The sequence below is a fragment of the Pinus tabuliformis genome, chromosome 3_2, assembly GCF_031772625.1.
Source record: "Pinus tabuliformis cultivar Carrire ecotype Pingquan chromosome 3_2, CPIR1, whole genome shotgun sequence".
In the NCBI taxonomy this organism is placed as follows: domain Eukaryota; kingdom Viridiplantae; phylum Streptophyta; class Pinopsida; order Pinales; family Pinaceae; genus Pinus; species Pinus tabuliformis.
In genome coordinates, this window is record NC_142302.1 from 9138615 (window position 1) to 9164175 (window position 25561).

Here is a 25561-nt window from a genome sequence, read left to right on the forward strand (position 1 = left end):
TCTTCATTTATGTTTCAATGATAAATATATCTCTATCCTACTCTTTTTAAAGCCTATGCCAATTATTACACGTTAAAGGTAATAGGATTTTTTCGTATTTAACTTTAAAAATTTAGATCTATATTTTATATATTAATTATTATTAAATTTAATTATTTAGAAAAAACAATGATATTTATTTTTTTTATTAGAAAATTAATCTTATTTTTTTCATTTAAATCTAATTGGAATATAACAGGAAATTAGGTTTAATGGTTAAATAGGCTTTAAATTTTAAATGGTAGATTCTAACATATTTAAAATTTAAATTCTATTTGTTTTGAGAAGATTATATATATATAATTTGAAAAATAAAATATATTTTGAAGATGCATTTCATAAAATTATAATAAGAAGTTTCTTAAATAGAATTGTTAGATAACTTAACAAAAGAGCCTTTTCCTTTAAAAAAAAGCATAAGCAACTTCCATCAAGTTCAACAAATTATAAAACTAGAACAAATCCAAAAGAGATACATTGTCAATCCATATTGAAATTAGCGTTCAGAGTTAGTAAGATCAATTGATCGAGTCCCCATAGTTATGCATTCTTGGTATTGAGAGGTCACATGTTCAATTCTCTCAATATTCTCGGGGTGAACCAAATAGAAAAATTCGCATTGAAATCATCATATATGTATAAAATTCACGACAAGAAAAATGGCCCCATCACCTATACAAAATATAGATTCTTAAAGTTGATGAATTTGAAGAGGTAGATCATGGATACAAATCCTACTCTATTATTCATCTCGGACCCAAAAGTACACCAAGCACAAAACCTAAAGCCATAGATGTGCTCATTTCCTTGCCATGCCCTATTAGAAAATGTCAATGGATGACTCAAATACCAAAGGTTTCACCTATCTAACAAAGGAAGATTTTGATATAGAGGAATAAGAATTGAAGAGAATACCTTTAGACTAAAGTATTTACCATAAATCTCTCTCTCTCTCTCTCTCTCTCTCTCTCTCTCTCTCTATATATATATATATATATATATATATATAAAATTCACTTGCAAGAAAAATGATGAGAGTTCCCCGTCATTTATACAAAATATAGATTCTTAAAGTTAATGAATTTGAAAAGGTAGATCAGGGATAGAAATATCCTACTCTATTATTCATCTCGGGCCCAAGAGTTGCTTTAAAATAGAAGTAACAGTGTTCAAAGACACTCAGAACAAAACCTAAAAGCCCTAGATGTGCTCATTTCCTTGGCATGCCCTATTAGAAAATGCCCATCGATGATTCAAATACCAAAAGTTTCATCGATCTAACAAAGTAATATTTTCATATCGAAGAATACGAATTGAAGAGAATACTTTCCCTTAAAGTCATTACTTAAAGTGAAGTAAATCTCTCTTCAAAATAACCAAATTATGAGCAACCCAAATACCAAAAACATTAATAAAGAAAAAGCCCAAATGACTTTTCAATATAACTTGCACACCAATCTTGAAATAAAATATCTACAAATTTCTTATTCCATGGCCTATGCAGATTAAAGATTTTTGCCACCTGAAACAAAAATACCATTGTAAATTTATAGTATATAAAAAAATTAGATTATTTCCAGTACTTTCTTGACATAGAAAGCACAAGCCAAACCATACATATTTCTCTTCTAGAAAAACACCCCAAGTTATAACTTTTCCATTAAACACCAACCACACTGAAGCAATGCTTTTAAGAATAACTTTAAGTTTCCATAAAAACTTCCACCACCGTACAAGGGTCATAATCCAATCCTTAAATGTGCTTGATACCCACTCTTTGTTGAATTTTAACAACTTATATAGTAAGTATTTTGTATTTCCTTCATTTTTTAAATTGTTTTTAGAAAAAATCTATATATTTTTAAATAAAAATATTTTAAAATAAAAAATATAATTTCGTTGAATATAAATAACTAGTTTTAAACCAATGGCAATAAAATACTAAATCTTGTTATTAAGAAGAAGAAAAAATACCCGAATCATAATTATTATAATAAATAACACACTATCTATTTTTTTGATCCGTGCATCTCTCGGGTAAAATAATACTTGGAAAACACTTTTCTAAAAAGGTTAAAATGTAATACGTATCCCCACAAAGATAGAGCCATGGTGTATTAACATATTAATATAGTCAAAATTCAAGTAATCTTCATGAAAAAATCGTAAAAAGACAATAATTTTACTTAGCCTCAATGTACCTGGCCCCAATGTAAACATTGATGAAAAATGGGAACAACTAATTAAAAGAATGATTATTGGAAAAATTATTATTTAAATAATTTTATAAGTATATTAAATCTAACCTCAAAAAATTGAAATCAATAATAATAATTTTTAAACAATTCCAACATACGCATTTTAACCCGTCAAAACAAAAATCAATTATTTAAATTTATTAAACAATTCTTAAACTAAATTTAATGAATTATGTTTCTTAATTTTATAGGTTTTTATAAATTTCTTTATACTAATGAATTATATTTCTTAATTTTATAAGTTTTTATAAATTTCTTTATACAATACACCTGTATAAACCTCTTAAGGATCAATCTAATAAGATCCATAAGAAAATACTAAACACTCATAATCTCAACAAACAACCTTAAAATTTCTGATACACTCCATAAAAAAAATACTAAACACTCACAATCTCAACAAACAACTTTAAAATTTCTGATACACAAATAACATCATAAAATCCATAAGAAAATACTAAACACTCACAATCTCAACAAACAACCTAAATTATATTCTTAAAAACCAACAAAAACGCATAAAATATCTAATACACCTAACACCCTTGGATCACCTTTAGAGATTCCAATTCTTAATCCAGACAATGTCATAAATTCAGAAGTTTTCATTAATATTTAACAATTAAAAGTTGTACATAAGTATTTCGATAAACCATTCAAAATTAACTTGACTATCCTTAAAATGTGTGTACTTAATTTGTGTACGTGAACTTAGTGCAGGAGTTAGTGTTGCAACAAAGTATTTTGACAAATTTTTTACATGGAAAGACGAGTGGGAATTAACTTAAAAGTCAAGAAACAATTTCATTGCCGCACTCACGAAGTGTGTATATCATTTGCTTTTGTGAACTTAGTGCATGAGCTAGTGTTACAACCAACAAACTATATTTGTCTTCATCTTTGTATGGATGATAATATTATACACTAGCAATTGCACTTCACTAAGAGGGGTAAAAAAACTTTGAAAGTTTAAAAGATAAGTATTTTGCTTTTGACCATTAGTGTCTGTGGTTTTTTCTATTTTGTTTTAATTTCATTATTTTTTTTTCTCTTTTCGTGTGGTTCTGGCTCATTTAGTCTCAACTTCGTTATTTTTTTTTTTTTTGCGTAGAGGGTGAGAAATAAGTAATAAGTAAAGAGTAAACTCAAAGATAGTATGCAGAAACAAGCAAAGGTGTAAGGATCATCCTCGACGTGCAAGCGTCGGAGCATCTTAAGTTTAGCCCACTCGATTAGTTGTTCTAGGGCATACTGTAGGATTTTGTCACCTGTGAAAATTGGTTGGATTTTGGGTGTTTATTCACGACATATCGTTCGGTGCCCTAAAATTGGTTATAACAATTCCAATTGGGAGGGTTTTTGTGACCCCTACGCCGATGAGGCTCTAATCTGCATACATCTAATTGGGCCTGGGGCCAAGGAGGATATGAAGAGGATCTAATTTATTTTGACTTGGTCGTTTCCATTTATTTTGTATGCGCAAACATACACAAAAAAAATAAAAAAATTTGAAAGACCAAGGGTATTGAGTCAACCATTAAAACAAATTCAAACATCTAACTTAGGAGATGTCGATTTTCTCAATGCAACTCCTAAAGCACATCCATATCCGGGCAACTTGTCGTTTTAGTGTGCCTCGCACGGGTATATTTCAGGTGCCAAGTCTGACGGGTGCAAATTTCACTTAGACTTGGTACCCAGCTTCATCCCTTTCAAACTCATTGAATATGCATGTGATTGAACATAGTAGCGGAATCTTGGTTAAGATCTTAACACTCCATCGAGCGATTGGACCATTATCGGATTGGTATTGACGAATGATTTTAAAAATGGAGAAAGATTCAACCGCCAGCCTTAAAGGAGATGCACATTCACCTATATATGTTTTAGAAGATGAGAGAATGTCTGGAAGTGAAGTGCCAGTTGTTGATGCAGAGGATAATTATTTATCAGTGCATGGTGAAGCATTGGAAATTCCAGATGATACGGCCATGGAGGAGAAACGCCTAGAACAAGAACGAGTTGAGAGAGAAAAGAAGGAAATGTAAAAACGACTGAGCAATGGGAGTTAACAGATGGATCATGTGTTATTTAACAAACTGGATGAACTTCTTAGCCATATTCAACTTTATTCAGAGTTTCTACTTGAGAACATGGACGACATCACATTTATTCCAAGCAAGAATGGCAATGCAAAATCAAGTGTGGTGAAGAAAAGTGGTAGGGGTCGAAAATGTGGTGACTAATAATGCAGACTCTGATCAGACAAAGAAATAGTCAAAAAAATGTTATCAATGCTATGACTGAGAATTGCATAGGAGGCACCCCAGTTCAAGCTTATGATAATTTAATAGAGGAGGAGAGGAACTGGAAAGAACAGATGGAACTTGTTCCTCTATTGATCGGGGGAACGTTAAAGTCCTATCAAATTAAGGGTGTAAAGTGGTTGATTTCTCTGTGGAAAAATGGGCTCAATGGAATTCTGGCAGATCAAATGGGTCTAGGAAAGACGGTGCAAACTATTGGTCTCCTTGCTCATCTCAAGGGGATGGGCATGCATGGGCCCTTTTTAATAGTTTCTCCTCTTTCAACTCTCTCGAATTGGGTGAATGAAATCAATAGGTTTTTTCCAAGCATGAATGCTATAATCTATCACGACTCCAAAATTGAGCGACAAGAGCTGAGGAAAATCCACATGCCTCACACAGTGGGCCCAACATTCCCTGTTATTGTCACTTCATATGAGGTTGTTTTGAATGATAGCAAGGCTTTGGCTCGCTATGATTGGAAATATATAGTTATTGATGAGGGACACCGATTAAAAAACTCCAATTATAAATTGCTGAGGGAATTGAAAACCTTACCTGTTGAAAATAAGTTGCTTTTCACTGGAATGCCCCTACAAAATAATTTGGCGGAACTTTGGTCCTTACTGAATTTCATTTTGCCTCAAATATTCACATCACGTGAAGAGTTTGAATCTTGGTTTGATCTAGCTGGGAAACAAAGCAATGGGATGAGGCAGGAAGAAATTGAAGAGAAAATAAGAGTTCAAGTAATTTCAAAGCTTCATTTGATCCTTAGACCATTTCTTCTCAGAAGGCTGAAAGAAGAGGTTGAGCAGTCCCTGCCCAGGAAAAAAGAGATAATTTTATATGCAGATATGACAAAACATCAGAAGAAGATCCAGGATCATTTGGTCAACAAAAAAATTGAGGTTTATTTGCAAAATAAATCAGAAAATGGCACAGGTCTAAAGGGAAAGCTGAACAATTTGATGATTCAACTGCGAAAGAATTGCAACCACCCTGATCTTTTGGAGTCACAATTTGATCAATCATTTGAATATCCATCAGTGGAGCAGTTGGTTAAGCAGTGTGGTAAATTTGGTTTGCTAGACAGGCTATTAACGCATTTGAAAGCTTAGAAACACAAGGTTGATATTTTCTCAATGGACTAAAGTTCTTGACTTGTTGGAATACTATCTAAGTGAGAGGATATGAGGTTTGTGCATTGATGGAAGTGTTAAGTTGGAGGATAGGAAAAATCAGATAAGGGATTTCAATGACCCAGATAGAAACTTTTGTATCTTTTTTCTAAGCACACGTGCTGGTGGTCTTGGAATCAATCTTACTACTGCAGACACTTGTATTATCTATGATAGTGATTGGAATCCTCAAATGGATATGCAAGCTATGGATCGATGCCACAAGATTGAACAAACATGACCTGTACATGTTTACAGGCTTATCACAGCCCACTCTGTGGAGGGTCGCATGCTTAAAGTAGCATTTGGTAAGTTAAAGTTGGAGCACTTGGTGATTGAGAAAGGACAATTTCGTCAGGAACGAAATACCAACATGCTAGAGGAATCAGATCTACTTGCTTTGATCCAACAAGAAAAAGATGAAGAGGAGGAACTCATTGAGTGTGAAATTAGTGAATCAAATCTTGTCAGGCTGATGGACCGTTCTGATATGCTAAACAATTCAACTGAATGTTGAAATGTAATTTCAACTGCGACATTTATTGTAGAAAACCACCAATTTTCCCCGCTTTGCCTTTTGCCGATTGATGGTTTTCCTCCGAGGGCAGCGAGCAGGTACACCGGCTGACACGTGGCCACAAGCACTGTTCCAAAACCACCATCCCCCGGCGCGTAAAGCTCGGTTGAAAGGGACCTCCGGGGAATTGCTGACAGCCGTCCGATTGACATCAACGGTTGATGTACATGCCTGCAGCAAATTACTTGACGTGAATTAGAAGTTTCATTGACCGCTAGTTTTTCCAGTAAAGGTAATTAATGAAATTTAATGTGTTTGGTAAATGTAGGTAAAAGATTTTATTTTATTATGTACGGGAGTATGGCTAAATTAAAAACGTATGGTCATTTTTGTTAAAATATAGAAAATGCAATGTAGTGCGCGAATGTAATGTTTTTGTTGAAAAAGGGGATTTGTAATATGCAGCAGTGTGAGTGTTTTGTGGTTGTTCGTTGACTTTGCATTGTAGCGCAGTAGAGCGTGAATGAAAGAGGGCAAATATGTAGTGTGTGCGTATGTAATGTTTTGTTGTTGAACATGCAATGTAAGGGAATGCGCAGCAACGCAAGTGATTTTTTTTTTTACACAACAGTGTAGAATTTACAGCTGAGATAGAGTAAATTTTTCAGAAGAAACAGTGAAGTTTTTTTTTGTGTGGAATTGAAGCATTCCTATTGTAATCCCTCTGGAAGAGGAAGACCTTTTTGTAATAGGCAGTTTTATTAATGAATATAAGTTTCTCTGTGCATATGTAAAACTCTGTTCTCCAGAAACAATTTTTTTTGTTCTGATGTGCTAAGAAACAGAGCATTTTTCCTCTATTTATTTTGTTTGGAATTACCAGAAATTCCCATCATGGTATCAGAGCTTGTCCAGGCTCTTTGAAGGTGTCAAAGAAGCTGAAGGAAGGATTTCTTACTGCAACAACTTTTCTAGCAGAGTGAAGACTCAGTCAAGGTATTTCTCAAGTTAGTTTTTGTGTTATTGTTGAGGACAGTCAGTTATTTTCAATACACAGTAAAGTATTTTGAAGCATAGTTAAGAGTGCAAGAATGGCTGGAGCCAGCACTAGCATGGGTATCTGTAATACCCAGCTCCCAAAATTTAATGGAAAAAACTATGACTATTGGGCAATAACTATGAGAGCTTTGCTTGCTTCCCAAGACTTATGGGAATTTGTTGAGGATGGTTTTGAAGAACCAGTAGATGAAAATGAGTTCAATAATTTAACTCAGGTAGAGAAGGATCTGTTGAAGAGCAATAAGAAGAAGGATTCCAAATCCCTCTACTTTTTGTATCAAGCAGTGCATGAGAGTGTGTTTCCAAGGATAGCAGTAGCCAAGAGATCCAAAGAAGCATGGCAAACTCTCAAGATAGCCTATCAAGGCATGGAGAAAGTGAAGACAACAAAACTACAGTTGCTGAGGAGAGATTTTGAGACTCTCTGCATGAAGGAGTCAGATAATATTGACTCATTCTTCACACATGTGATTGGTCTAGTCACACAGATAAGGTCTCATGGAGAGATTCTTGAAGAAAGGAGGATTGTGGAGAAACTATTGAGGATCTTACCCTCAAGGTTCGATGTAATTGTCACCACCATAGAAGAGACAAAGGATCTCACAAACTTCTCAGTTGATGAACTACATGCATCACTGATAACACATGAGCAGAGATTGAGTAGAAATGAAAACTCATCTCTAGAGCATGCCTTTAAGACCCAGATGTTCTTTGGAAGAGGAAGAGGTCAAGGCAGAGGAAACAAGAAAGGAAGAGGTAGCAATCCAAATCAAAACCAAGGCCAAGGCAGCAGCCAACAAAGTGGACAACATCATGCTCAAGGACAAAGGTATGATAAATCCAATGTCCAATGTCACTATTGTAAAAAATATGGGCATTATGCAAATGAATGTAGGAAGAAGCAGCATGATATGAGTAATAGAACTAGTGTAAATTTCACTAGAGAAAATATCAGCCAAGATAATTTGTTTTTAGCTTGTAATATGGTTGAAGAAAAGAGTGAAGATGTATGGTTTCTAGACTCCGGTTGCAGTAACCATATGACAGGAAACATAGCCTTGTTTTCTATGTTAGATCAAAGTGTGAAGTCACAAGTCACACTAGGGACTGATAATAAAGTTCTGTTATGGGAAAATGAGAAGTAAATGTTTTAACAAAGAAAGGTGAAAAGAAAATCATAGCAGATGTTTATTATGTTCCTGGAATGAAATGTAACCTCTTAAGTATTGGACAGCTTGTTCAAAAGGGTTACAATGTTTTCTTTGTGAATGATGTATGCACCATCATGGATAAAAAACCCAGCAAACAATGTATTGCTGAAGTGAAAACGACAAGGAACAGGATGTTCCCTCTCAGGATGAAAGCAGATTTGAAAAATGGAGAAGAAATAGCAGCAGTGACACAAGAGGCTTTCCAAAGTGAACCAAAAGATGAAAATTGGTTATGGCACTTGAGATTCGGACATCTCAATTTTGGAGGTCTTAACTTGTTGAATAGAAAAGGAATGGTAAGAGGATTACCATTGATAGAGAAACCTCACAGCCTTTGTGAAGGTTGTATCTTGGGGAAACAACACAGAGAAAGTTTTCCATCTGGGAAAAGCATAAGGGAAAAAGCACCCTTAGAGATTGTCCACTCAGATTTATGTGGACCGATGCAAACTCCATCACTTGCAGGAAGCCACTATATACTAACATTTATTAATGATTTTACTAGAAAAACTTGGGTTCATTTCCTTAAGAACAAAAGTGAAGTGTTTGAAAGATTTTTCAATTTCAAAGCACTTGTAGAAAACCAAAGTGGGCTGCATATCAAAGTTCTGAGAACTGATAGAGGAGGTGAGTATATCTCCAAAGAATTTCTACGTTTTTGTACAGAAAATGGAATTCATAAACAGTTTACCACTAGGTACACTCTGCAGCAAAATGGAGTTGTCGAAAGGAAGAATAGGACAATCATGGATATGGCGAGGAGTATGTTAAAGGCAAAGCATTTGCCAAATGATTATTGGGCTGAAGCTATACACTGTGCAGCGTACATTTTGAATAGATTCCCTACAAAAGCAGTCATGAACAGAGTGCCGGAAGAAGCATGGAGTGGGACAAAGCAAGGAGTCACCCACATGAAAGTTTTTGGATGTGTGGCTTATGCACACATTCCAGATCAACTAAGGAAGAAGTTGGACAACAAAGAGGAGAAATGTATTTTTATTGGATACAGTGAGGAATCCAAAGCCTATAGGTTGTACAACCCATCCACCAAGAAGCTTATTGTGAGTAGAGATGTTCAGTTCATTGAGGAGGAAGCTTGGGATGGAAGCATAGAGAAAACAGTGAATGTTAAAAACTCTTTGTCACATGATGAAGATGATGAGGAGATGGCTGAAATACATCCCCAAACAGCAGCACCAACACAAGGGCAGCAAGAGACACCCTTGAGGAGAAATGAAAGTGCTTCTCCAAGCACACCACAAGGAGGAAATTCAAGTGTTTCTTCAAGCACTTGTACACCAAATGAAAGAGGTAAGAAGTTCATAAATTTAAGTGACATTTATGAACAAGAGGCAGCAAATGAAGGTATGAACTCTTTGTTTGCTTTATATTGTCATGTTGATGACCCTGTTCATTTCGAAGAGGCAGAAGCCAAAACAGAGGTGGAAGAAACAGTCCAGCAAATGCTCAAGGAAGAGGCAGAATATGTGGCAGCTACAGCAGCAGCATGTCAAGCAATTTGGATGAGAAGGATGTTAAGGAGTTTATGCCAAGAGCAAACAAAAGGAACTGTGATTTTTTGTGACAATAGCTCAGCTATTGCATTATCCAAGAATGTTGTGTTTCATAAGAGAATGAAACACATTGACACAAAGTTTCATTACATCAGGGAATTGGTAAACAGTGGAGAAATTGTTTTAAAACACTGCAGAACTCAAGAGCAGGTTGCAGATATTTTGACCAAATCATTGGGGCAGAAAAGTTTTGAGTTTTTGAGGAAATGTCTGGGTATGAATGATAACCCAGCAATTGAAATTAAAGGGGAGTGTTGAAATGTAATTTCAACTGCGACATTTATTGCAGAAAACCGCCAGTTTTCCCCGCTCCGCCTTTTGCCGATTGATGGTTTTCCTTCGAGGGCAGCGAGCGGGTACACCGGATGACACGTGGCCACAAGCACTGTTCCAAAACCACCATCCCCTGGCGCGTAGAGCTCGGTTGAAATGAACCTCCGGGGAATTGCTAACAACCGTCTGATTGACATCAACGGTTGATGTATAGGCCTGCAGCAAATTACGTGACGTGAATTAGAAGTTTCATTGACCTTCAGTTTTTCCAGTAAAGGTAATTAATGAAATTTAATGTGAATGGTAAATGTAGGTAAAAGATTTTATTTTATTATGTACGGGAGTATGGCTAAATTAAAAACGTATGGTCATTTTTTTTAAAATATAGAAAATGCAATGTAGCGCGCGAATGTAATGTTTTTGTTGAAAAAGGGGATTTGTAATATGCAGCAGTGTGAGTGTTTTGTGGTTGTTCGTTGACTATGCATTGTAGCGCAACAGAGCGCGAATGAAAGAGGGAAAATATGTAGCGTGTGCGCATGTAATGTTTTGTTGTTGAACATGCAATGTAAGGGAATGCGCAGCAGCGCGAGTGATTTTTTTTTTTTGACACAGCAGTGTAGAATTTATAGTTGAGACATAGTAAATTTTTCAGAAGAAACAGTGAAGTTAAAGCGTTCCTGTTGTAATCCTTCTGGAAGAGGAAGACCTTTTTGTAATAGGTAGTTTTATTAATGAATACAAGTTTCTCTGTGCATATGTAAAACTCTGTTCTCCAGAAACAATTTTTTTTGTTCTGCTGTGCTAAGAAACAGAGCATTTTTCCTCTGTTTATTTTGTTTGGAATTACCAGAAATTCCCATCACTGAACATGCAAGTGCAAATGCTAATACTCTTCCTTTCAAGGGACCCGGTTGGGAGGTAGCAGTAGGCAGTGGACATGGTGGGAGTATGTTCTCTTCAATTGAAGGCTAGCACAAATTCTCTTTTGATACTAACGACTTGAATTTGGATGGTTAGTGTAGCAAATCCATTGAGAACATTCGAAAATCAAACGATACTCTTCCTACTTAAAGAATTTGATTCAAGAAGCTTTTCTTTTTGAATGACGATTTACTATCACAACATAAAATTGTAAAGCATGAAGCCTTTTTTACCCTAATTTATTAAGATTTAAGTTGTAAAGAATGAATCTTGTTTTATACTAATTTATTAAGATGGCTTGTGGGCATTTATCTCTCCGTTGAATACCATGAGCTATATCCCGAGATCGAAGATTTGATGGAGGAATCTCAGATGACGCCTGCGGATGTAACTGAACATCTCATGAGTGGGGATCCCACCAGTGACCTACAAAGTCTAACTCAAGCTCTTGACGAGGCTAAAGAAAGAATATTTTTGGCAACCAATGCACAGATTATTGCCCCTGTGTGCAAATAATGTTTTCATTGTTTTTTTTAAGCATAAGAAAAAGGATCTTTGGATCACATTGATACCTTGAATTTGTGAAATTGTTGTCCCTCAGATGGTTTAGAAGCAAATAATCCCACAATACATTGTGTGATTCAAGTCGAATCAGAACAGAGGCCACCAACTCAATAGGACGTCAGGCCTTTTTGTTTTTATGTTTTGGGAATAAGACATCTAGAAGTGGAGCGACACCCGAGTTGAGAAAAAAACCCACAACAAAGTACTGATCATTGTTCTTAATGTTGATGAACAAGATGTCTCGTGCCTGTGAAACACCCAATGGGTAGGTGTTGAAATGGGTTTTGTTGATCAGGCTCATATGGCTTATCTCCAGATGCAATATTTTTGTATCGCAATACTTGGGTTCCTCAACATATCGAAATGGAACAGAAGCAGCAATATCCCTGCGAAATGGAAGAGCATCGGTGGTGTGGTTGTTCTTCAGGTATGAACCAAATGGTCAAATACTATTGGATTGAATGACCAATCAGTGAACAGTGTTTGGACATGAAATTCCATAGAGAAAACGCCTTAGACGTAATTAGAAGATAAAATATAATTATTATTTACTTTTAATTACCTTTTTATTATTTATTTTCATTTAAAGGTGTGATGTTATTACAACTCATTCACAAAATAGGGAGGAGATTTTTATTAACTAAATCAGTCTAGATCAATCTGAACTGTGCCGAGAGAGATCAAATTTATTTTCACTCTAAAAGATGTTTGCATCAAATTACAAACGCTTGGTAGATCTAGAATTAATAACCACTCTAAATTATAGAATAAATTGATATATGCATGTTGATAAATCCCCCTACCACATATTTGAACTCATATGACAAATTATTCACAGGATTGAAAGAATACTAATACACAACAATTAAATCAAGCACCTCATTGATGCTCGTGTCACATAAATAATATGAATAGTAATTCTTCGCACAATAGTCTTTTAGGATTTTATTTAAGGTTAAACAAATTCATATGTTTAAAATTACTTGAAGCCTGCCTTATCTTAAAGAAGATCTTAACTTAATCAAATAAATTGGAGAATGCATAACTTTATCTCAGCTCTGCATGAATTCAATACCTCTAAAAAATTGGATGGAAAGAAAAATAGACCAAATTTGGCTCAAAATGCACCAATCTCAACTCAAAACATTTGAAACTTCATAGAACTACAACTAGAGGAAAACAAAACATGATAAATTCTTCTGAATTTTTTGACCTTCACCCTCTGCATAAGAGCTACGAGTCTGAATGGGCCAGAGCTATATCACAAACCCTAAAAATACAAAATTTACCCCATTAACTCAAAAGATCCAGAGTTCCACACGAAAAAACAAGATTCATAGAAAAAAGGCCAACATATATGGGATGCCTTGAAATAGTTGAAATCCAAACACATAATGCACCAAATCTTTGCCAAAGGTGCCACTAGAGTCGAAATTTACAAAATCACGGCCTAGAATGAGCTAAAATCAGGGCCTATTTTCTCTAAATCGACAACATTGGGACAATGGTGCTAAATCAATAGAGCCCCGGGATGATCCAAATGCAAATGTGGCATATCACTACATCTATTTAACCTATTGTGATAAATGATAAGTGAGACTCATTGGTGGGTGGACAATTAAATTGTTACAATATCGAGTTGATTTTCAATGTAAATAAATAAGGCCAAGGTCATGGGGCATATATTCAAGTTGAATGATGGGAAAAACTTTACAATGGGATCACTTATGGTTTATTACTGGCTATGGAAATTAACAGTGGAATTGGAAAATTCAAAAGGGAATAAATGGAAATTAATCAAAGAAATAAAGGAAAATAAGAGAAAAGGAAGATGAAGAAACAAGACTATGCATGCAAGGGAAAATGAAGGAAAAATAAGAGGAAAAGGAAACAAAATGAGAGGAAGAACATTCTTTGCCTCTCTTAGTCACTTTTAGTCACTCTTGATCACTTCTTGGTTACACTTGGGGCATTCTAGAATTCACTTGGACATTGAGGCATTCTCACTTGGACTTGGAGAGAGAGAGCACTTAGACATAATAAAGCAAGCAAGCAAAGTAAATTCATGGGCAACAAAGAATAAGGTTGGAAAGGTAGCTACAACAGGAGAACATTATAGGTAACAGGGTTCATGTTTGGTTTCCTTGCTAAGATTTGAAAGCATGGTACATGCGTTTGTTTATTTGGTTACTTTGATGTCATTGACATGGGATTTGCCTGGACTGATAGTGGTTTTAACCTTCCCTTTGTTGTTTCCTGGATAGCCATGATGTGGTGGATTCCCTATGTTGGTTACGCTTTGGATGGTTGGTAGATTTCAGATATTGATGAGGTGGTATCAGGAAAATTCCCAAGGGTCAAGGGTGGAGATGGACATTCTCCTAGAACTCTTGACGAATGGGTGGCGACAGGAAAATTCCCCTGAGTATGGTGAAGACGTCAGAGGCATCGAAGCTTGTGTTGGTTTGGCTATTTCTATACCAGTTTAGGTGAAATCACTATGGTGGAGGGTTGAGGTGGTATAGCCTCTGGATGCCTTGGTTGGTTTTGTTTTGGTTTATCCCATGAGATCCCACATTCATGATTGGAATATGGCACAAGGGTGATTGGCTGAAAGAGAGATTTGGTTCAACCCAATTTATGATGGGGAGGTACATGAAAGTCCCTCACTTAGTTGAATTTATGCATATTTTATTGTGTGTTATTTCTTATTCAGATTAATGAGCACATGTATTGGTTATTGTGTTGATTTATGACTGGTTTATGATGGCTTCATTCTAGTTGAATATTGCTTATAGGCATGGTTAAATGATGTTCTCTTTTTATGGATATTGTCCATTCTCCGATAAGTTATTGAGTGGTTATATGAATGCATAATCTAACTAGTTTTGTTGCAACTAGCTTGAGAGGGCAGTGAGTCTTCTTGATGATTCTCTAATGAAACTAAGGAAGTAATGTACAAATATGCATTCATGACTTGTAGCTACCATGTTTACCATATGTTTGTATAAATGTTTATCATGTGATTGGTATGTTTGGGCAAGATCTAAGCCTAAGTATAGGTTATGCATACTTGTGATTATCTTAGACTTGGTTCTAGAGAGTTCTAGGAAGTGCCCTTTAGGCTAGCCCTGAAAACGTGGCATTGATTTCGCGGCCATAGTCTCTTAACTAATAAATCTTGACTGTGGCCGCATGGAGGAAGGCATAATGCATGTAGATTAAGCCTTATGGCCGTCTACACAACTTGGCATGCATGTGGCTAGGCTATGAGATCAAGTGAAAATATAGTTCTATTTTAGGCTAAGATTATCAGTGGATGTTATCTGACATTTGGGTGGTCTGGTATCCTTGGGAAGCTATAGTAAGTTTCAGGATGACATACCCCACTTCCACAACTGGAACTTAGAAGTTGGGTCATGCATAGTAACTCTCATCTCAAGTTTACCCTGGTAAGATTTTAAAAGCGGGTAAATGTGGGGTGGGGCGTTACAAGGTTGTATCAGAGCAAGGTTGTGGCACTAGACCTCACGGTGAATGCAGATTGTCATACATGCATGTAAGTTGTCTATAGTTTTATCATGCATGCATGTTATTTATTTATTGTTATGGTTATGATATCCATGTACAAGCTAGTATGCTTGTGATGTCGTATCATGCTAATCTAGATTAACCTATGCAGATGAAATAACCTCCCTTGAGATATATTGAGGTATGATTTTGATTATGTTTTTACTTAGATAACAATGGCATATTGTAGGAAATAAAAGGCCAAGAAATGAAGAGCATAACTGTTGAGTATATTTCATATGGATCTCCGTATAGGTCAGAAGAGATGTTTGTAGGATGGGAGATATTAGTGGAACAACGGGGAGAGGGATATTCTCCGGGGTTGGCAGATACATTGAGAAGTTTGAAGGCAAAAATTGTGAGTTGCAAGGAAACCAATGAGAGGTTAATTGGGGCACAGGAAAGGCTTGCCAAATCTCAATAAAAGCAACTCAAGGTTAATGTATTCGTCCTTCAAATCCTTTCAAATTTGCAGAAGCAGGGAAATATGGGGATAGCCAGGAAGAAAATACTAATGGTGTGGATGGAAGCATTTATTGGAAAGGGTACAAGATGGACAGAGATGATGCAGTGAAGAGTGGAAGATCCTTGGATACACCTGAGAGGAGGGTTAGCACTTATTAATTTTATTCTAGCTCAACTTCCAAGAGACATCATCACCATCACCACATGCATTCTTCTAAGAGTGAGGGGGTAATTTCTAGAAGAGTTCGAGAAATCCAAGTCTCCTACTTTTGATGGGGAAATGAAGAAATCGAAAGATGCATAGGCATGGCTGCTTGGGATGAATAAATTCTTCAGGTTGCATGATTACTCAGATAACATGAAAGTCAAGTTAGCTACCTTCAATCTCAAGGGAAAATCATATATTTGGCAGGAATATGTTAAGAATGTCAGAGGCATCAGGGAAGAGGAGTTGATTTGGGATGAGTTTGAAAGACTCTTCAAGAAGAAGTATTTGTCTTAGAGGTATTATGACAGAAAGGCCAGGGAATTCTGTGAACTCAAGATGGGTTCCATGACAAATGAAGAGTATACAACCATATTTCTAGAGCTATTGAGATATGTGCCCTATCTCAAGGACGAGAAAGAAAATATCCAAAGATTCATAAGTGGATTTTCATTGTAATTTAAATACTAGATTGATTTTTATGAGCCTCGATCATTGGAGGAAGCCAGCAGGAAGTTGAAGCATAGTTATGAGCAACAAAAGTGAAAGCCTGAGTTCAAGCGTGATTGGAAGGGTAATGAGAAGACTAAAGTAAAATGGCATAAGAAGTGAGGAATATCATAGGATGTAGGTGACAAGGGAAATGTACCACCTCATAAGAAGTTCAATGCAACTAATATAGGACATGGTTCTTAACCTGAGGAGTAGCAGAATAAAGGCAATGGCAGAAAGCCTTTGAGGTGTTGGACCTGTGATGAAGACGATCACAAGAGTGACTGCCCATCACATCATGGTGGTAAGTATCAGATCTATAGTGCTTATGAGGCAAAAACACTTGGGGATGTAGGTCAAAGAATTCCCCAGATCTATGTAGCAGTGGATAATAGGTAGGCAGATCATCTTGCATTCATTATCGAGATGGAAGGTAAGATTTGTGATCAATTTGTTTCTATTTTGATTGATCCTAGATCGAATTATAGCTCTATTAGTCATGATCTGGTGGATCAATGCCGGTTTAATAAGGAAGTGCATGCAGAATCTGGGTTGGTGCAGTTGGCTTCAAGGACCAAGAGAAGAGCTCATAATTGGGTGAGATCTTGTGCATTTGAGCTTAATGGCATGCCTACAATAGCACATCTAAATTTTCTTCCCTTGGGTTCATATAGCCTACTTTTGGGCATGGATTGGTTGTTTATTCACAAGACTAAGGTAGATTTCTATGACAAGGCCATTGAGTGCCTGGATGATGATAGAGGAAAGAGATTCTTTCATGGAAAGAAGAAGCCTACATCAGTGAGAATGGTCACAACTATGCAAGCTAAGCATAGTCACAAGAAAGGATGTTTATTGTTTATAGTATACGTTTCCAGTGACAAAGGGAAGGATGTTGAGTATGATAAGTCTTGAGGAAGTATCCTGTCTTATAGTAGTTTCAAAATGTGTTTCTAGTAGAGGCACTAGGGCAGTATACATTTCAAGCACGAGTGTTCTTTGTATTCAACACCTCAGTGCTTTTAGTTACGTATGTAGCCCTAGTGTCAAAATTCAAGGGGGTCTCCCCGATATGCAGTCCCAACTAGACCTCACATGGTCTGGGATAGGAGCCCCATCCGGGATTTGGCCCAACTGCCATTTACTTAAAGATTTTCCTTGGCTTTAATTGTCACCAGAAGAGAGAGAATCACATATGTGCCTTCGAAAAGCAAGCTAGTGTGCCTGGTGAATGTTCAGTTGCAAGTGCATCAAGGTTTGCTTATCACAGAGATGAGAGAAAGCGAGTCTCTAAGAGAGAGGTAATATTACCACCCTAACAAAGACACACATGAAGAATAATGTCTCATTTAACATCTAGTGGAATAGTCAACAAAGACGCGAAGAGCGTTACAAGCATCACAAAATGTTCTCAATTGGATAAGTGCTAAATTAACCAAAATAGTTTAAATATCTTAGTACTGGTAAAAGAAAACATGAATCACAAACACTCATAATCCATGTACGGAAAAGTGTTGGCCGTCAAGCATCAGTTATTAAGTAAAAGTCCCAAGGTGCGTGAATACAACGAACATAAATTTCTCTAGTAGTGGAGTGTTGGAGCTACTACTTGCTCCCTAAAAGTACTAACTTATCTCTTGTATGCCTTATGGGAGAAGCCAAGGTTAAAATTCCTTTATATGAGAAATAAGGATCTATTTATAACTTGAGGAGTGACCTTTCATATCCTCATGACTCTTGACTTTCTAACTTCTAGTGACCTTTGGACTTCTACAATCTTTGAAGTTCCAAATGACTTTTGGAATTACATATGAATTTTGGTATTACATGTCCTTTGGACTTCCATGACTCTTGGACTTCTACTTGTTTGTATTTTACAATGATTACAATAATACATCTTTGTCTTCCATATCATCATATGATGAAACTAGACACATCACTATCTTGGATGACTAGGACATGGTAGTGAATGATGACATGGATCTACTTTAGTGGTGACATGGCTACCACTGTGTTTATTTTTTTTATCATCTTCTACTCATGGTGCTTCCACCCTCCAAAGGGTCTTCAAACTTTGGAGTCTTCATGGTTCTTTAATCATCAAGTTTTAGGTGTGTTCTTGGTTCTTCTTGTGCTTCCTTCATTTATCCTCTTTTCTTGATATTCCTTATGTGTGCTTTCCATAAGGTTCCTAGAATACCTATTTCTAAAATCACTCATGACGAGAAACTATTAGTCTGAAAATTTCCTACTCTACCATGCTTTATGCATATTTTCTTGTTTATGTCCTTTCGGTGTGCTTAAAAATAGTTAATGGAGCTTCAAGGTGCAAGGGTGCACTCAGAAAGGTTGAAGTGTGAGGGACGAGGGGATTTGGCATGCACTCATGTTCCCTAAGGAATAAATAGATCAAGGCAGGGTGCATGTCACAGGTTGAAGGACGAGGGGAAGGGTTGAGGCTTCCTAAGTGCTCTATGTGCCCAAGGGAGAGAGAGAGGACATAGGGCGCACTCCCAAAGAGTGAAGGTTGAGGCTTCATGATTCCCAAGTGTGCTATGCACCCAAGGGGGAGAGAGAGGACACAAGGCACACTCCTGAAGGCTGAAGGATGAGGCTTTGTGCCTTCAGGGTGTGCTCATGCACCTAAAAGGCCTCAGGAAGGGTGGATGGGGCACTCTAGAAGGATGAATTTTGAAGCTTTGTGCCTTCAGGGTGCGAAAGTGTGCTCAAGTTAGTTAGGAGGGAACATGTCACATCAAGGAAGGTTGAAGGGCTGAGCTTTAGGTCTTTAGGATCCTCCAGGGTGCTCAAGGAGGGCGCACTTCTTCGAGTTGAAGGAATGTGCTCAAGGAAGACTTAGTCACTTCTTGAGGGTGCAGTTTGGAACAGGTAAGGGACTTCATGATTTTGGAGTGCACCCAACTCTATGAGAGGGAGTAGGGAACACTTCTAAATAGTGAAGGGTCACCCATCAAGGCTTCAGAGTGCACTCATTTGCTCTTGGCCTTAATGGAGTCATTTTGCAATCGAAATGTGTCTAAGTCTGGATAATTGCTCAAGGGGTGATCAAGATGACTTATAGACATAAAACCATGTGTGACACTTACTCACTCGTCAAGAAAAAATAGACATTATTTATCAACAATGAATATACATCAAAACTTCACTTTATGCACATCCCCCAAGTACAAACGGTGAAGTGTGTGTGCCTGCAACCCTAAAGTGTCATTTTACAACAATAAAGGTGTTGTGATCATGAAATGCATATAATAATATTTGAATCAATGAAATGAAACTTAAGAACACTCAAAGCACATTAAACAACAAAAAATCACACTTGACGACCAAGGCAACACTTGACATGGCAATGAGGTAGCCTTGAAAATTCAAATGTAGTGAAATTTTGGAGGGTGTTGTAGTAGCGACAACACTTGGAGACACACTGGGCGAACTTCATCTTCTCTACGTGGGAATTATCTTTTGGTTAAGAATCATACCTGTAGGAAGTATTTATTACCCTAGGTTTCCCTTTTTGTCTTGGTTTCATACATAGCATCTTCTCTTTTCTCTACTTGGTTGAACTCATACAAATATACACCACATCACAATCAGTTCAATTTAAGAAAGGGTAATGTTCGCGATGAGTTTAGGATATTCATAGTATGAATTTTAATCTTTGGTGTTACTCCGCTTCCACCAGGCCTTGATAGTAACCTGATGGAGTCACTTTAGGAGTACAAATGTTGCTTCATTACTAGCGAGTCTGGACAGTACCCTAGTGAAGTCGCTTGCTTCACCTGAAGCCTTTCTCCTCTTTCAACCTTTATTTATTTATTTAATAGAACTATGAATTGACACTTATTATTTTCAACGGGTGGAAGAGGGATCCTAACTTATTGAGAGCAGAGGAGGTTTCCCCTTTAGAGAACTATTTTGAGACCTCTGATTCGGGTTTGCTCACTTTAAAGTTTCCCATGATCCCTTCTCTACTAGATTGTACAAATGTTAATACACGTAGACATAGGGCAAGTTGAGTAGTTCAGGTGCTACCATAAGCATAGATCTAGTATGTTCCCTCAAGGTTCTCTTATTGGACAAATTGTATTTTCCATCTGGACCTATCTCAACCTACAACAATTTCCTAAACAAAGAAGGAGAATAAACAGAAATCCAAGCATTGTAGTTGCCACACTTCCCTTTGATTACACTACAAATCCTTTGGGCCATGCATTTTTACACATAGGTTTTATTTATGTACAATGACCAAAAATTAGACACGACACAACAAAACATAATAAAAATGTGACACACAAGTGACTTAAGCAAAATAAAATATAGTGCGAAGAAAATATATACAGGAGGTGTAGCTCATTGCTGCTACTGAAAATAATGCTTTAGGTCTCGAACGTTTATAGGTAGGGGTTCAATCCTCCCATCTAAACATTTGAGCTTGAAAGTGTTATGGTTGAGTTTCTCTTCAACTATGAAAGGTCTAATCCATAATGGCTAGTGCTTTGTATGCTTACCTTTGTCCTCATGGGGTTTATTCAATCTCAGAACTGGGTCTCCCATATAAAATCTCTTCGCCCCTGTAGATATTTTTATCCAACTAGTGCTTTATACGGTTTTGATGAACGAAAAATTAGTCCTTGGATTTGAGCCTCTCTTCCTCGAGTTTTAGTAAAGTGTCTATCCTATTCTAAACCAGTAAGCAAGGTTTACCTTGTGACTCTTGAGAGAGCTAAAAGGATGGGAGGTAGAGGTTCGGAGGCAAGATAGCCTCTTTACCATATAATGTAAATTATGGCGAGGTCTTTAGGGAAGGATTGGGAGTGACATATTCAGTCCATAATTCTTTAGTCAAAGAATTATGGCAACTCTTCTTTTCAGAGAAAATAGTCTTCTTAATAATGCGAATAAGATTTTTATTAGTGGATTCAGCTAGACCATTTCCCTAGGGATAATAATTAGATGCATGCTTAAGAAAAATCCTATTTTCCAATGCAAACTCATAAAGTTTTAATGATGAAAAATAAGTTGCATTATCAAAGACAAGTGACATAGGAATGCCAAACCTAGTGATGATGTTTTGTTGTATAAAGTGAATGACTTCCTGGTCATTTACTTATCTGAGTGGAACTGCTTCTGACCACCGAGTGAAGTAATTTGTAGCTGTTGTTATAGACATTTTTGTGCCCTGCAACCACAAGCATGAAATGTCCATAAACCAAAGGCTCCTAAGTCCCTGAAAGTGTTGTTCTAACCCCTAAAGGAACAAGGTCAACAGATCACAGCTTCTCCCAGATGTTCTCCATGAGAAACTACTCAGAATTGGTCAAAACAGGATCATTGCAGCTGCTCCACTGGCTAAGTGCGTTGCATCTCACCTAAATACACTGTGAGGGTGCGTTGCATTTCAAAAGTCCCTTCTGTGGGGTGCGATGGGCGAGAAATGACAAATGGCAGTGTCATTCCGCGAGGTGGAGAGACAATGGAAGCTTCCAGAATCTTCTCCTGTGACACTTGCCTCACTGAATTTGACCAAGGATGAGTAAGAGGCCTTCAGTCTCCAAGTGGAAGAAAGAACTATCAGAGAGAAGACACTAATCAAATCACAAGCTGACTCATCCCCCTTACAGATATCTATATATGGATCCCTCATCCCAGAGATCCAGAGGCTGGAATTTTGCATATTGTAAGGAATTGCTGTTGGTTTCTGGAGACAAACATCAGATTGTTGGGTGATCTAAGCTTTGTTTGAGGTGAAGAGGGGCTTCTTTGCTGGGAGGTTGATGCTGGGTCGGAACAACTGGTTGTAACTCCTCCTGGATCTTTTCTTGTTTATCAATAAAAACTATTTGAGTTTTCCTCCATGCTTTTGTATCATTGATGCTTATTACATTTGTATGGTCAATTTACATATGATCCTAGATTGTTTATGAATATAGATCCATGTCTTTGTATAGTGCTATGCTTTTGTGATCTTACAGGTACTTTGTGAAGCTGGGTGTGCAAGGGAGCAGGTAGCTGAGGAATATCAAAGAAGAGAGGGATCGAATCGAAGGATTAGAGCAAGACAGAGGTTGGTCTTTCTGTTCCTCTCTATCTATAATTCATAAAGGAAAAACAAAAGTAGTTTTTCTCTGTTTGTTTCTAAGGCAGCTGTCACACCTTAGTGGGATAGAGCAGTTCTATATAGACACTTTTCCCTGTAACAAAATGGCGACTCCACTGGGGAACTAATTAGTTTGTTTGTTTATCATTCTTTGTTGTTTGTTTCATAAACTTACAAGTAGCATTCGAACTGCATTTGCCATAACAAATGCAAAGTAGATAACTGCTGCTTCAATCCATCTACTGGATCTATTTATGATTTAAACAACTGATTCACAAACTATCTGATTGCCATTGTGATAGCTCTTAGATCCTCCTTAGATCTGCCCCTGATTGTTGCATTACTGATTGCTTTTTACTTGGCCAAAAACCAAGAACTGAACTGCAAACTGTAACCCGGAACCCGAACAGAATCTCGTTTCTGGCCCAGCGCAGGTACTGTTCAGAGATTTTGAATTTCAGCGCACTTCCCGAGTGGACAACCTGTGCTGCATTTCAGATTCTCTGTGTTACAGGTGCGCTGATCAGACTAGCTCTATGCAGCTGTGGCTTCTGTGCTTCATTCTTTCCAGTTCTATTCCTGTATTTTGCTGCTTGTGATCAGTGTATGTCTGTTTGAAACTCCTTTTCCTTACTGTTATTCCGCCTCCTTTGTACAAAAGAACTGTAGATGTTTTTGTGTGTTTGTTGAGTCATTTACAGTTTTCCTTTGCAAAAGTAGCATAGTCGTACTGTCGTCCTTTGATTTGAATCTGTCGCAAGTGTCGATTTCGGTCGTAGGAGAAAGTTTGATTGCTGTTGATGGTCAATTATCCTGTTACTATTGCCTTTGGTCTGAATTTGTAATTTTCTAGTGTCAAAAACAAGTATTCATTTCAAAATCGTAAGGTGTCGTAATCATCTCTATTTTTGATTTCGAAAAGAAGCTTGTTTATATTTGTCGCTTGAAAAAAAAAAAAAAAAAAATCAGATTTGTACATCAACTTTCTTTTTAGCATCCATATACTAAGAAAGTCGAAAACAAATACATGCATGTGCATTTGCATATAGACAGTCTGTTTGGCTTGATTTAGGAAAGTGCATTTACAGTGTGCTCTTTGCTCTTTGTGAAAAGATTCTGTCTTTCTTTTCCCTAGTAGCTAGGATTTTCATTGCATAAAAGAGATAAAAAGCTTGTTTATCATCTTAGATTGCATTTTAGGAATTACATCTACATCTCGTGGTGAACCCGAAAGGAAAACTTCATAAGCAAGATCAACTTAAAATAAATTCAATGAATCTAACAACGCTTTGGAACTTAACGCACAACATTTAGAGGTCTAGGCTAGAGACGTATTCCGGCGTCGTAAAGCCTGGTAACTGTTGTTCTCACTGATGGTTGGGTTATTCCTCCACTCTGAGACGATAAGTGCCAGTACGGGCTTGTGCTCCCACGTACCGTCGAGTATATTTTGGGAGACCCCTATAGGCTTAAATCCTTTATCCATAGGAAGCCGTGTCTGCCGCCCTATTGATCGCAATGCACTGAATACAACATTCGGGAAGATTGACTGCCGTACCGTAAAACGTATTTTGCAGTTTTGCGATTGGTTTGGTACTCCCTCTACCTAGACTTCCAGAGCAGTCCCTTTCATTCCTTTTTAGACTTCTTAACAGAAAAGGTCCATCTGAGCACTTGTCACTTCAGGCTCATTAAAAATCGAAGGAGACTAGAGTCATCTTTTGTTTTTTCTCGACTCTTAAAAACTGAAAAAACAAGTTGTGTCAAAGCGTCTAAAATTTATTTTAAACGGAATATTCATTACCCATTTCCTACGTCGATCTTGGGTTGAGAAAATGGAGTCCACCAACGAAGGAATTCCCCTTGGAGGAAATCCTAGTCCCTTCTCCTCTTGGGGAGATGTTGGTGCACCCCATATGGCCACATTGTCGCTTCCAGGACTGACAATTGGTTTGCCTATATGGCTCTTCTCAACCTCTGTCGTTCAGAACACCACTATTCCTGAATAATCAAATCAGCAAATAGACGAGTCCAGAGTTACCCACCAACCTTCTACTTCCTCTAATTCTTCCTCTCCCCCTTCCTCTTCGCTTGATGGGGCTGGTAAAGCCAAAAGTCGAGTACCTAAGGAGAAGAAGGAAAAGAAGAAGAAAGAGAAGAAGAAGAAGGAGCCAAAAGCGAATGGGGGCAAACGAGTGTCGTCTAACGAAAATCCACGCACTGCACCGACCACGCCTAAATCGCCATGTGTCATTTGCAAGGGAGACCACTATCACAGAGATTGTCCTTGCATCCCTTGGATCTTAAGGGACTGGTCTCCCCGTTTGCACAACACGGTGTCGTCAACCTCTGATGATCATGTTGAAAACACACCATCAACTAGTGAAAGTGAAGCTCTAGGACAAAAAGGAAAATATAGATTTCCTTGCAAACTGTGCGAAGGCAATCACGCCGTCCACCGTTGTCCCTTCTTAGACGAGGCTAAAAGAGTTTTAGACGATCATCCGGTTTCACCGTTACGACTTCCTCCTGGATAAAAAAACCTCTTGCCGAGTCCGTCACCAGTTGAAAATCCGGCTGGCCCGCTCAGGTGGTCGGCTGAAGCATCTATCATTGAAGATAAACCATCTGAATCCATACCAGACAAAAGTCAAAAGGTCGAGGCGGCAGTTGACCCGGTCTTACCTTCAGAGGTTCCATCTTCAGATGATACAGTCACTGAAGAGAACAAGGATGACACCGTCCAAATTCTTTTCATAAGCACAGACTCCAACGAACATGGGGGCAATTTACCCGTTCCTTTACCGC

The 25561-nt window shown here is 37.3% G+C and overlaps 1 pseudogene; it reads left to right on the forward strand.

Moving 5' to 3' along the window:
* The first annotated feature begins 4372 nt into the window (after nucleotides 1-4372).
* Nucleotides 4373-11393, forward strand: LOC149179555 (chromatin remodeling protein DDM1 pseudogene; annotated as a pseudogene).
* Nucleotides 11394-25561: the final 14168 nt, after the last annotated feature.